The sequence below is a fragment of the Anastrepha obliqua genome, chromosome 3 (genome assembly GCF_027943255.1).
Source record: "Anastrepha obliqua isolate idAnaObli1 chromosome 3, idAnaObli1_1.0, whole genome shotgun sequence".
NCBI lineage: Eukaryota > Metazoa > Arthropoda > Insecta > Diptera > Tephritidae > Anastrepha > Anastrepha obliqua.
This window is the reverse complement of record NC_072894.1, coordinates 104586396-104601374: the sequence shown is the minus strand read 5'-3', so window position 1 is coordinate 104601374 and position 14979 is coordinate 104586396.

Genomic DNA, 14979 nt, shown 5'->3' with positions numbered 1-14979 from the left:
CGCCGTTAGCACTGGAATGCACACCGTACACTTTCTTCTCTTTTTCCGTTAACTTTTAACTTCTAGTAATTTCTTTTCCTTTTTTTTTTGTTTTTTTACGAAGCCAATCTTTTTTCTTGTTTGTCAAAGATTTTGTCCGCTTTAAATATATATATGTACAGTAGTCATATCAATTTGGGCAGTAAAATTGCTCACAAATTATGCACAAATTTGCCGTTTTGCACTCAACTGCGCTAAGTTCAAATTATTTTCAACGATCATAAATTTGTTAGAACTATTCTTTCGGATTAGTTATTACACGAAATATTTTTTTTTTTTTTTTTTTTTTTTTGGTTTAGTTTTTAGTTTTTAAGTTTACAAAAATTTCGCTTTTTGCCACACTTTAGTAATGTCCACTTGAATTATTTGCGGTTCACATCGGTTTCTTGAAAATTTTAAACTTTTCTTTTGCCGATTATCACTGGATATGTTTTAACTAACATATCCCATCCTCGTCGCCAGTTAAATTTATTTTTGAAAATAAAATAAATTTGTTAAAGTTTTATTTTTATTAAAATGGAACAAGTTTGATTACACTTCAAAATAATTTGTTCTTTACTCTTCAAGGTGACTTTGAAGACTGCTTTTAACATTAAAAACTATACTTATTCAATTTATTTTAACAGTTAGATTTATACTTAAAATGAAGAGAGAAAGAGTTCCCCATTTACTATTACAACAATTACAACAATTAAATATATAACTTACATAGCTATAATAATTATTCCAGTTAGATAATGAAGAGAGCGAGAGCGAAAGGGGAAAGTTACTTATAATATATAACTCACTCACTCATGTATGTGGGTTTGCCGCTTTAGTTTATCATTCATTGCAACATCAAAGTACCTCATCGCTCAGCAGCTGTATGTCTAACCATAAGAAAATTGCATATATAAACATGTTTACAGTAGTGAAGAGGAGAATAGCAGTATAATTGCATATATATGTATGTAAACAAATTTACAATTTGGCACATGGAAATAGCAGCAGCCCAGCCACTTTTTAAGCTGTTTATGGGGTTTGCAAAAAATCTACACCCGTTGGGAAATTATCCAATAGCCAGCAGCTTTGAGAGATTGTCAAGAAGTATGGAACCATGCCAACATGGAAATAGCAGCAGCCCAGCCACTTTTTAAGCTGTTTATGGGGTTTGCAAAAAATCTACACCCGTTGGGAAATTATCCAATAGCCAGCAGCTTTGAGAGATTGTCAAGAAGTATGGAACCATGCCAACATTTAGGCAACTGATTGCCCTGCAGCTGTCATGCTGCTATAAAATATTGAAATTGTTATCAAGTACTGGACCGTAGTTTAAACAAAATATGTACATAATAATATCATTTTTGCGAAATTCGGTGTCTTATATCATAAAAGAAATTTCTCACTTCAATATTTCTTCAGTGAGAGTTTATAGTCTACAAATTGGCGTTCTCAGCAAAAAAAAAAAATATTAAAAGTTAACAAAATTATACTGCTTTAGTATGGGAAACAATTAATATGTATTCATCGCCCATTTGGGGATATTTTTGGAACTATTTTTATTAAATTTATTTCAACTTATTTTTGTTTATTAATCTTTACTTCATTCAAACTACATATTTTTGTTAAGTTTGTTGTTATTATGTGAAAATAAATATTCTGAACACTTTTGTTAATTCAAACACGTTTTTATTAATTTTTTTTTATACATATACAAATTCGTAAAAAGAGCAACAAAAACAACATGGCACCATGATAAAAAAAGGTCTCATATGTGCCGTGCGAGATGATTAAGATTTAAAAAGTATTAATTTCTGTTTAAAATCAAAACCATTTTAAAGCCCAACATTCTGGTTCATTAGCCAAATAGAAATATTACTTCAGGTTCGCTGATATCGGCGTTTAAGTTGTTGAACGCGCAAACCACTTACGTTTGTGTCCCGTTCGAATGCCTGGATTTTTATTTTAGTTATTTTGAAAACGAAATGTTTTCCAAAATCAAGTTTAGCACCAATTAGACGATTAATTTAGAGCCTATTATCAAAAAATAAAAAAACAAAAAAAAAATATAATAAAAAGCATTTTAAAAGACAGGATTTTCAGGTTGAGTGTGTACGAAGGCCACGTTCGACATAATTCATATGACCATTGGAAAATATATACTTTATATGTGAAGACAAAAAACAAAATGTGCTTTTTAGACTTTTCCAAATTTTGCGTTTTTTTGTCTTCTTTATTACAAGCAAATTTGAAAAATTATTAAAATTATCGTTAAACCATTAGAACGTCACTTTAGCAAAAGAAATATTTATTTTTTGGAATTTAAAGTGTTGCAATCCTTTAAAAATATTTTTCCGAAATAAATAGATTTATTTCGGAAAAAATTATTTTTAAATTCCAAAAAATAAATATTTCTTTTGCTAAAGTGATGTTCTAATGGCTTAACCCTCTGTTGGACACCTTTTTTAAAATCTTCGGTTGAGCACCCGGGTCTAGACTTTTTTCGTGTTGTTCGAGGATTCTTTTTATAATCATTTTTTATATCCGATTTTTTATATCCATAAATCGATAGAAAATTAAATTTTAGGGAATTACCTGGAAGCTTAAGTCGTAAGTTATAATAGAAATATGTTAAACTCGCGTCCATAGCCGAAAAAGCAAGTCTGGCCGGACCCGGGTGCCCAACGGAGGGCTAAAAATTTCATATTCAACTGATTAAATTGAAAAAAAAAAAAAATTTTTAATATTTATATTTAGTATTTTGGTGCAACCCATCTCAGTTCAATTCGTACCGTACGAAAAATTTTAAAGGCGTTTTCTCGAAACTAAACTTTTCAAGGAGCCGAGATTCGTAACTCGGAACAAATTTTGACTGGTTGAAATGTTGATGGTATATTCAGAATTAGATTCTGCATGGAAGTGAATTTTTTTCATATGTTACACAATTTTTTTACGGAAATTTTTTATATTTTATTTATTTTTTATTATAATTTTGATTACGAAACAAAAATCGTGTAAATTTTTTGGAAAGAATGTACGTATATATGTTTATAAAAATTTCGTGCAACAAGAATCAACAAAATTTTAAGCACACGAAAATTTCAATACACCCGCAAATCTAAGATTAATTCAAATAATTATTTAAAAAAAGGCAGAGCAATGTAAAATAACCCCCATATGGGTATCAAATAAAATAGAAAATTTTCGCTTTGGGGTACCAAGTGCCGAAACAAATAAATTCCGTTGGGATCGCTTCCTCGATTTAAGATTTATTTGTCAGTGAGTTGTCAGCTGTCGTGAATTTGTTTATCGTACAGGCTTCGGCTCCAAGATCCTTTGGGTCCAATTCTACGGCGTAAGGCTTTTGGATTCCAGTCTAAGAACATTTTGCTGATGTCTGTCAGTCACAAATTTTCCCATAGTATGATGAATTCATTTCCATTTACGCACGCGAATCTCAATTTCAACTGGCCCTTGCCTATCTCGACTGAGGAACTCATCATTTGACAGCCAGTTAACGGGCCACCACTTGCGCAGGACGGCACTGAGGTCGAGATTTATGAAGTTCTGAAGCTTTGAAGGCATAGACATACATGCGTACATACATATTAAGAAGCCAGCCTCCTTAAGCATATAAAAAAATGATTAAAATAATTTTAATGTTTTTCGTGATTTGTAGACCTCACTACTAAGCAAAAAATAGTGGCTGGTCGGGATGATTTGTTTTACCGATTTAACACTTTTTTTATAAACGTGAACTGAATTTATGTTTTTTAATTTTTTAATTTTAATTTTATTATTTGTATTTTTTTTAGTTTTTAGTTTTTATTTTCGTAATTTTTTTTTATTTTTGTTTTATTTTTGTTTTTATTTTTTTTATTTTTAATTTTTTAGTTATTTAATTTTTTTGAAATAGAATTTTACAACAAAACTTAAATCTTTTGTTCTCATGTGCGACTTAAAAATTATTTATTAATTTTATTTTTAAATTAAAACTCAATTTATTAGAATTTTCCTCCAAATACTACTGTTTTTATGCTCACAACTATACTTCGTATGCTCGCCGTTCTCTACGTCTTTATGCTGCTGCTATTTTCGTCCACCCACCATTGTGCATCTGTCGCGCTTGAAAAATATTTGAATTGCTCAGATGTATGTATGTACATATATATATATATGTATGTATGTATATGTGTGTGTGTAGGAGCGTGCGTCTTTATTCATATTGAAACGACACAAAGCCAGTGACACCAAAAATTCATTGAACTTTTCCCCCAACAGTGCAGCAAACAATTTTACTCATTTCCTTCACTATTCACTTTCGTCTCCGTATCTCACCATGGCTATTACATACAACAACAAAGTATAGTTCACAACGCTAACTGTCTGTCGAGGCTGTTGGCTGACTGATGCCTGACGGCTGTTTGCCTGGCAGAGTGACTGACGACTGGCTTACTAGCTGCGCTGCTGCCTGACGTTTTTGGGATTCACATGACATTTTTAGCTATTCAGTTGTTCAGCTGTTTCTCATTTATTTCACTTTTTGCTAGTGCTTTTATTTTATTTTGTTTTCTTGTAGTTTGTTTATTTATGCCAGTTCATTGTCGTTTTTCCTTCGCTGGGGTTAGCCAAACAAATGTGTCGTATGTGTTGTTTTTCGTTAGTTACCCGGTCATCACCGACACCATCAACATTACTCCTATCACCTAAGCCATCTTCATCAACATCAACATTCCCAAATCATCGCTGTCGGCGACTGCTTTTGCCATCATCAACGTCACATTTGCCATTTTGTTGTTGTTTGTTGAATGTCATTGAGTCTCTGCGTCGCACCTACATAATTGCACACATATGCACATAGGTACATAGTTGACATGCAAAGACAATATGGCACCAATTAAGTCTTAACTGTATGTGCCGCCTAAATTAATGCGCATAGAGGCATGAACGAGGCATTTCTTTTAATTAAGAAAAAAAAAAACTATTTCGACATATAACCCTAAACCAGTCTCGTGTATGCGTGTGGATTCACCAAAAATACGAGTATTTGTATGTGTATGTGCATACCAAATTCGCTTTTACACACACACACACACACACATGTATATTTATGAGTTTGCCCACTTGAAATCGGAATTCTTAAGCATTTAAGGCAAATACTCGACTTGTTGTCACATTTCTGTCATATACCATCATTCGTCGTCGACTGACATTCACGTTTCCACTCGTGCTTACGTTCCTCATTTCTATAGATTTGCTATTTGCATAGCTGCCTAACCAATTTTGTTGGCGTGCTGTGAATATTTGTTAAGCTTTGCCAATGTTGATACACATACGTGAATGTGTGTGTGTGTGTATGTATTGCTAAATTAACTCGATTTTTTAGTAAAGTATAAATTAGAAAAAAATACATAGAATATTTAAATAGATTTCGAACCGTTTTTGCTTAATGTCTCTCAGCCGGAACTCTGACGCACAAGTAGAAACTTTTATTGTTTTTTATTTTAGAGGCAGTTAGTTAAATATACACATTTAAGTGTGTATGTATTTGCATAGGTGTTCATAAAAGGCATTCGTTTGGAATGCGACACAAAAATAAGGAAAAATAAAAACTATTTCCTCTGGCAACAAGTAAATAGTAGTAATAAAAAATTAAAAGTTGTCAGTATATAATCTGCCTAGAGACACCTGCAGTTTTTTTTTAAATTCACTGTAATTAAAAATTCTCTTAGACTTTGGACGCTCCACACGCAACAAATGGCGCCAAAACGTATTGGCGGTATTTACAGCAGACTAGGAATTGAAGGTAGGGGAGTATCACTCCAGTTCTCGGGGGTTGAGTTTGGTCACAACTTCGATGTATTGGCAACAAAATAATTACGGATTTCACTCATAGATGGCTTCAGTTGAATTTGTAGATTTGCAGACGTAGTACAAATGTAAAACTCGTTTTGTTATTTGATGAACGACTGATAACTGGCGGGGAAAAATGGGTTGTTTACAACAATATCAAGCGGAAGAGATCGTGGAGCAGGCCAGGTGAACCAACTCAAACATCAAAAGCTGATATTCATCAAGAGAAGGTTTTGTCATAAATTTGGTGGGATTACAACTACAGTGAAACCTCGATATAACGAATCTGAAGGGAACCAAAATATTTTTCGTATATCTATTTATTCGCTATGGGTACTTATTGGTAAAACCTTGGTAAAACGAAATTTAATCTGAAACAAAAAACTGTTTTTACCTGTTTACATCAAAATAATGATAAAACTGCACTGAAGTGGGGTGGATATAAAAAATAAAAAGTTATACATTTTTTCAATTAGATTTTATTAAAATAATTGGTTATTTTTGTTTGTTTGCGCAAGTTTCGAATGCAGCCATCAATACTTCGCTCAACAGATGCTAAGCTATCGAATGCACTTTTTGGTATAGCTTCCTGTGCCTCAAGAAAAGTTTGGAGCTTTTCAACCACTTGTTTAGCTTCTTTGGCAGTGAAACGTTCTCGACCTCTTCATCCTCCTCAACAATGTCGACTGTATTTCTGTTCAAAACACTATCAACAATGTCATCATCAGTAATAAGACCCGTAGTACAGACGTTATCATCGAAAGTAACAAAATCATCAAATCGTTCATCCAAATTGAAATGGTTTTTAACGACAAGCCATTCTTCGCTGTCTTGAACACAATCATTTGTGGTCAAAATATTTGGACTGTCGTCACAGCCACAGGTCGCAAAACAGTTGACAATCGTTGGTTGTTTTACGTTTTCCGATGCTTTATGGGCCATTCTGATGCCTTGTAGAACGTTGATATTACTCTTGCGCCCCTCTTCCATATCATTGATTAAAACTTTGACCATCTCTTTGCGATAGAATTGCTTGAAATATTTAATTATTCCCAGATCTAGATGTTGTAGTTTCGATGTTGCGTTAGGCGGCAGAAATTGTAATTTAATAGATTTCAGTGATGTAGGGTTTTTGTGCGCCATGCAGTTACCAACGAGCAATAATACTTTGCGATTAGTTGTCAAGTTTTTCTAAGTAATCCAACCATATTTCAGTAATCATCCATGCTTTTTTGTTCGCAAAGTAGTCCACTGGTAAGCTTTTAATATATTTAAAGCATCTTGGATTAGCCGATTTTCCGATTACCAGCAATTGGCCACTCGGCAAAAATTATTGGAGCTTGGTTGGGATGTTTTGCCACATCCACCGTATAGTCCTGACTTTGCACCATCTGATTACTTTTTGTTTCAATCTTTACAAAACTCCTTGAATGGTAAACATTTCAATAATGATGTGGATGTCAAATCGTACCTGATTCAGTTTTTTTGCTAATAAAAACCAGAAGTTTTATGAACGTGGGATTATGATGCTGCCTGAAAGAGGGCAAAACGGTCATTGATCAAAATGGGCAATACATTACAGAATAAAGTTATTTACTTCCATGAAAAAATTGTGTTAGATTTTCTAAAAAACATCCGCAATTACTTAGTTGCCAACCCAATAGATTTCCGCGCCACAAATAATTGGGCATCTGTTATTGCTCTGGCCGACGACGAAACTCCAATATTCATAGACTGATCACAAACAAAATCACATGTCGTCTCTCGGTTACGCCAAAATATCGGTATGCTTTAAAGGCATGAAGAATTAGAATTATGGAATATTTTCTTTGCTTCGCACCACACTTCTCCTCACCGTGTTTAAGGGTGGTAAATATTTTATCAAATCGCATCAAATGCTTGCTTCAACTGCATATGGCCATGATTGTAATGCAGTTTACAAAGGGCTTTTTCAGCATTTTGATTCATATCACTGCATCTTTGAAAGAAAATTCTCAAAGTGTACTTTTGTTTTCGTAGTATTTTAACCAAAAAGTATCGATCCTTTGCTCCTTTGTACATAACAAGGTGGCGCAAATTTAATCATCCAATTTTGTTTTTCAATAATTTTTTTAATAATAAATAGTAAAAATAGCTTTGAGTTATGAAAATTTTTATTTTGACCTTTGCGCACTCTATTGCTTGTCTGTTTGTATACTGCTGCTGTTTAGTTCACAAACGTCAAATATCCTTGACGTGCGACGCCATTTGCAAAAGCTATACATTTTCCCATAGGGTGATTAATTTTGCGCCACCTTGTATAAGTTCTTCAAGTGCTGCTTTATGCATTCAAATATACTAAATACTTAACTTTTTATAGGAAATTTGCGGTGCACAGTGTAGCATTTTCATTTACTGCGTGGTCAAAAATTGTAAACGTTGTTCGATTTTATTTAAAATTAGGATGTGCCTATATTTTAGCCTACTTAGGAAAAATATTGCACATTTTGTAAATCGGCCACGTTAAAAATTTTATTTCCCAAAAACTTTTAACAAAAATTATAATTTTTTCCCCAAAAAATTTTTCTTTGAATATATATTTTATTCTAAAATATTTAAAAAATCGGAGATATTTATCTTTAAAATGTACCAAAATCTCGTCTTATAAATGCCAATTTTCTTCTTCTTAATTGACGCTATAACAGCTTACACGATTTTGGCCAGTCGTTTCTTTCTCGTACTAACCGGCGCCAGTTGAACACACCACCTAATCTTTCCAACGCAGAGGAGGACTTCCTCTTCTTCTGTTACCACCAGCTGATTACATGGAATATTTTCAGAGTCGGAGCGTTTGTTTCCATGCCGACGACATGACTCAACCAACGAAGCCACCTTATCTTTATTCGCTGCGCTATGTCACCGTCGTCGTAAAGCTCATACAGTTCATCGTTTCATCGCCTGCAACACTCGCCATTTCTAATGTGCAAAGGCCCAAAAATCTTTCGCAGAGCCTTTCTCTCAAACACTCCAACGGATGCTTCATCGGATTTGTCATCGTCCAAGCTTATGTGCCATACGTTTTAGATCACTAAATGTTAATGCCGCAGTCCAAAAAAAAAGGTTATGAGAGTTCCATTATGAAGCTGTCAGGGATAACTGAGCATAGCCTAAGCTATCAATAAACAAAAGTAAAAAAAATTTGAGGAGTGCTTTTCAAAACTTGGAACAAAATTTTATTTGCGAAAAAAATTGTAACAAAACGATAATTTTTTTTTTACCAAAAAAATGTTTTTTACCAGCAAATTTTTGTTTAAACATATATTTTATTCTAAAAAATGAAAAAAAGTACACACATAATTTTGTAGAAAATGTAAAAAAATCGTAGATATTTCACTTTAAAAAATGATGTATCAAAATTTTTAACGTTGAATAAATCTCAAAATTTCAAAAAAAAATTTCAAAAATTTTTCAGTTTACTTATTAATCTCAAATCTGCAAGTAATAATTCTTTTTAGAAGAATTGATAACAATGCACAAAATTCTTAGACCTCTAGTTATGAAATTGAATGCATTTTTCTTTTATGATCTCAATCGATTAAACCTTCTTTTTCGCCTTTTAAGTGCCAATTTTAGCTTCGGCAATATAAAAATCAGAAAATTAAGGCAGTGATTTTCAGTTTTATCTCAATTTTTTTTAATTTTTGTATTTTATTTTATCTATTTGATTAATTTTATTCACAGATTTAATTTTAATTTATTTGCATTTTGTGGAAAAATTAATATTATATAAAGTGTAATAAATGTTTTTTTTGAAAATATTATTGTATATTTATTCATTATATACAAGTATGTATGTCCATATGTATAAGTATAAATGTGTGCGCAAAGCTTCTTCAATATCACACTCTTACCTCAAATACATATTTACATACACATCTGAGTTGATTTTCGATACCATTGCCTCGCTTCATCCATTTGTCATCACTTTTTTTTTGGTATTCATTTTATATTTTCGTTAAATTCATTAAATTTTTGTACTTAATTTATTTTGAGTGATGTGTAAATTTCGTCATTTTTCATTTCTCTTGTGCCATATTGAAGTGAAAACAATTTTTGGAAATATCAATTTTTAAAATGAGAAATTTTACTTGTAGAAAACCTAATTTTTCATAGAGAAATTCAAGGTTTCTTGTATGGCGCCTGTGTGTATTCTTGATAAAATAAATTAAGTCTACTAAGCGCTTTGTTTCTGTAAGGCACTGAAGTGCTTGTTTTTCTCGAAATATTCAATCAATTAGTCTTTCGTTGCCGTAGCTTAAGTAAACATTTTAATAAGAGTTGAATAAAATATTAAATTTTTCTATGATTGATCAAAATTTATTGACCTTAAAGCAAAACCTGTTAATGTCACATAAGTCGTTTTGCCGAAAGACCATGTTATGTGCATATACGAGTATGTATAGTATGTACATTCTGTCAAAAAAATATCGGGAAAGCTTTTGCAAAGGTAGAGAGTGGAAGATTTGCCCCGGTCTAATCGTCCATCAACTTCTTCAGCGGATGTATAGTAAACGTCGACAAAGTCAAGGAAATGGTGCTGGAAAACCATCATTTAAGTTTGAGGGAGGTAGCTCGTGACCTTAGTATGTCTCACGAATCAATTTGCAACATTTTACACCATCAATTGGGCATGAAACTCGTGGCTGCTCGACTCGTTCCAAGAGAGTTGAATTTCTTCCAAAAACTTCATCGGAAGAAGGTGGCTGAAAACATGCTTGAGCAAGTGAATTCGAACCCAACATTTATTCAGTGCATCATAACAGGTGATGAGACGTGGGTATATGATTTTGGCATGCAAACAGTCAACAGGCGGCTGAATGGCGCTATCCACATGAGCCGAAACCACGTTAAAGTCGGTCAAAAGTAAAATTGATGCTATTCGTTTTCCTTGAATATCTTGGTTTTGTGCAGTCGGAATTCTTTTCAAATCGTTCTACGGTAAATAAAGAATATTATGTGGAAATTATGCGACGTTTGAGAGAGAATGTGCGTAGGAAACGGCCCAATTTGGAGAAAGAAAACTCATGAATCTTGCACCATGATAACGCACCGTCTCACAAGGTTCATATTATGAGCATTTTTTTAACCAAAAACTCGACAAATATCGTCAAACAAGCACCGTATTCACCGGATTTAGTCCCATGTGACTTTGACCTTTTCCCAAAACTTAAACTTCCACTCCGCGGAGGCCGCTTGAAGTCGATAATGGCCATTAAGGTGAATTCGCTGAAGGAACTGAAGAAGATCGTTTCAAACGCCTTTAAAAGGTGCTTTGATGACTGGACTAATCGTTCGCATACTTGTATGTGTATTGCTTCGAATGGAGTCTATTTTGAAGGTGACAAAATAAATTTTGACCATTAAACAAATATTTTACATTTTATTGAATAATTCCCGGTACTTTTTTGACAGAATGTACATACATAGCTGTGCAGATAAGTTAGAAATAAAAATTCAATTTTTCACTCTTAAAAAGATCTTTAATTAAGTGTTAAGCTACTTATAAACGGCAAATATAAAGTTTTTAAAATTCCAACTCTTTTTGTGGCGTTTTGGATCGCATTCGTCAAGATTTTCTGCGCAATCGATAAATCAAAGCAGCCTGGCAAAAGAGTTCCTCAAAATCTCCATTTGGTGGCGCGCTGGCTGTCGTCTTGCTGGAACAACATATCCTCCAACTCATACAGCTTCGGTATTAAGAACTCGTTCAACTTGTAGCAATTGAGTTCGTTGGCCAGTGATGGTTATCGCGTTTTCACTGTTTTCTCCCAAAAAAAATGTTATGCAATCAAATGCTCTACGTAAAGAACGCACCATTCAGCCACTTTTTGGCGATGATGTGGTAGTGTCCGGTTGCCCAAAACCGGTTATTTAGTATGTTTAGGTGTTCAGAGGATATGCGACTCATCGCTCCTCACAAATTTCTCAAAAAATCAGGTACTTTTTTTAGTCAGTTGCAAACATTTTTGAAGATATGTCACACGGAGTTTGACGATTTTATAGTGTCAGCTTTTAAGCCGTCTGGATTTTGTACGGAAACATCTCCCAATTTTTGGCTATTTGTCGATTTTGATGGCATCTCCTCATAGCTGGGATGTTCCTCAATGGCCGTCCAGCTGATTGCTGATCTCTTGTGGACTCAGGTTTTTGTAGTTGCGTCACTCAGCTGTAAGCGTCACACGTTTCGAATATTTATTGTGAAATTCACGTTCAGCTCAATCCGTTGACGAATTATGCGGCAAAAATATTGAAACAAATTTTCCGCATTCTGGTGGCGTGTAATTCCCAGTTTAGAATATGAAAAATGTTATAACTATCAAACGTAAAAAATAATGCAGTTAAGTATATTAGTTTGGGCTAAAAGAAATCCATTATTTTTCCGTACAATTTTTGCCGAATTTTCTCTTTGTCGGCTTCCATTGTTAACACCCTGTATTTCACATCTGAATAGAACAAACATAAAATAACAAAGGAAGTTTTTTAGTGTGAAATGTCACATTGACAACGAGCATAAACTTTAAATTTTTTGATTGATACTTTACGAGATATCGATCACTACAGCCATCAACCAAGAAAATAATGGGTTTCTTTTACTCCAAAATAATATTAAATGCGAAATAAAAAAACGTTTATCGTCTTCAAGTAGGATGCTACTTTTTGCGGAAATTTACAGTCAGTCAAAAAAGTTTTGCGACAGAAATTATTTTTTACAATATTTACAATGTATTTCATGCTAAATTTTTTAAATTTAATTTGGTGTGGAAATATAGCTTTTTTAAAAATAATAGTTGTCTAAATCGAAGTTTCAAGCCTTGTTCAAAATTCAAAGCAAAAAAAAAAAACAAGTCATGAAATTTGCATCAGAAATTTTACATTTTACTCAGAATTTTTAAATTTTTTATTAATAATTATTAAAGTTTTTACTCACAATTTTTAAATTTTTTTCTAGTACACAATTTTATAGTTCATTTCGTTCAGTGTTCAAAATTTCAAAAAAAATCATGATATTTTCATCAGAAATTTTACATTTTACTCAGAATTTTTAAATTTTTTACTAACAATTTTTAAAATTTTTACTCACAATTTTTATATTTTTTTCTGGTATACAATTTTATATTTAGTTCATTTCGTTCAAGTGTTTAAAATTCAAAAAAAAAAAAAATGAAATTTTCATCAGAATTTTTTTTTTTACATTTTACTCAGAATTTTTAAACTTTTTACTCACAATTTTTTAATTTTTTCTGGTATACAATTTTATACACCTCATTTCGTTCAAGTGTAACAAAATGCAAGTTTGGCATTGCTGAATACTTTCGTTGATTTAAAAAAAAAATTCTACCAATAGCTTTTCCATTTTCTTCGCTTCAAGAAGATCTGCAAAAGAAAAAGAAACAAATATCAGAAAAAAATTTTAAAATTTGAGCAAAAAGTTCCAAATTTTGTTGAAAATTTGTTGATTTTTTCCTAAGCTCGAAACTTTGAAATATGTTGTTTTTGTTGTAATGTGTTGTAGAGAGAAAAACGGCTTGAAAAACATTGCACATATTATCAAAAAACTCAACGTGCTAAAACTTTTTTCACTCACTGTATACGTGTGTACGTACAATTGTACGTATCCTGATGAATTCAGTAAATATACCTATAAAATTAAAACTTTTCGCACTTGCTGTATTTAACAATTTTTCAGCTTTAGTCATAAAATTTTCGAAATTTCTCCTAGCTTCCGGTGTCCATTAAATAGAAAATAGAATTATTGTCATGCAAATTTCATATACCCATGCGATTGCTATTTTTGGCTAGTAAAAATCCATAATATGTATGTACATGAGCTCGTACTACCACATGCAGTGCCAAATGCAACCATTTCCGTTTCCCAAAAACATCAAAACGCAAATAAACTTTCAACTACTAACTAAGAGCGCAAATACACTGCGTTGTATCATTGTGTGTGTGTGTATGTGGAGAAATCACCTTTGTAACCTTTTGGAGAATTTATGACGTACATTTATTGCCGTACATTTATTGCCGTCACCCACATACTACTTAGTTGTTTTGTTTTTTTTTACCCTTGGTAATTGCACTGTGCATGATGCATACACACACACACATACACGCAATTTCACTAAGTAATTGTTGTTTTTATTTCAAATGAAAGGTTGCGAATATTCAAGCTCTAATTTCGATTTTAATTGTGGTACGCACACAATCAACTTAGCGTCGTGGGGAAGTGGGAAAAAGCTCGGTTTTTATTTTTGACCATCACTCAAACCCTACACTTCTTCATACGTCATGCCGTTTCGTGTCGACCCATGATATTTTCCTTTTCATGTTCGGCTATTTTTGTTTACATTTATGGCTTTGATGTTGACTCTTTCTGCAGTTGCTTGATTTTGTTTTTTATCAAGTGTTGGTTTAGAGGGGATTTTGATTGAGTTTCGGCGGCATTGCCACCCTAAAAATGTATGTAAGAATGTACTGCATGCGTATAAATAGTGGCGTCAGTCAGAGTCATCGAGTGCGTCATACATTTGACATTTTGGCATTTAAAAATAGTTTGTTGTATGAGTGACCGGTTTACGTGTGAAAATTTTGCATGTGTATTCGACAGAGGAAATGGAAAATTGTGTATTTATAAACATAAGTGTGACTGGTATGAATTGAATGTAGAAATGGAATATAAAGCATTGAATTAAAAAACAAGTTATCAATAAAAATAGTAGGTGAAGTAAAAATGTATGACCATATCCGACGAAATGCCTTTAGTGAGCCGCATCCCACGCTGTATAAATTGCTTACTCTCTTTTTGCCATTAATTCCAAAGAATACGAAAATGATAGATTGTGTAAACGCAGGGTTTAGATACCTAGAAATGCTATCCAAATTTTCATGGACAGCCGGACGAGAATAAAATTATTCACAAAGCAGTCGACTACCTCCAAGGTAGCCGTGAAATGACGCATACCTCTTAACAAGTTGACAGAGCTATTTTGACCAAACGCAATATGGGTTGCTGGGAAACGAACTAGCAAGATTCGGCACCAAACTGCCAGGTGACTGCAAAGAAAAAGA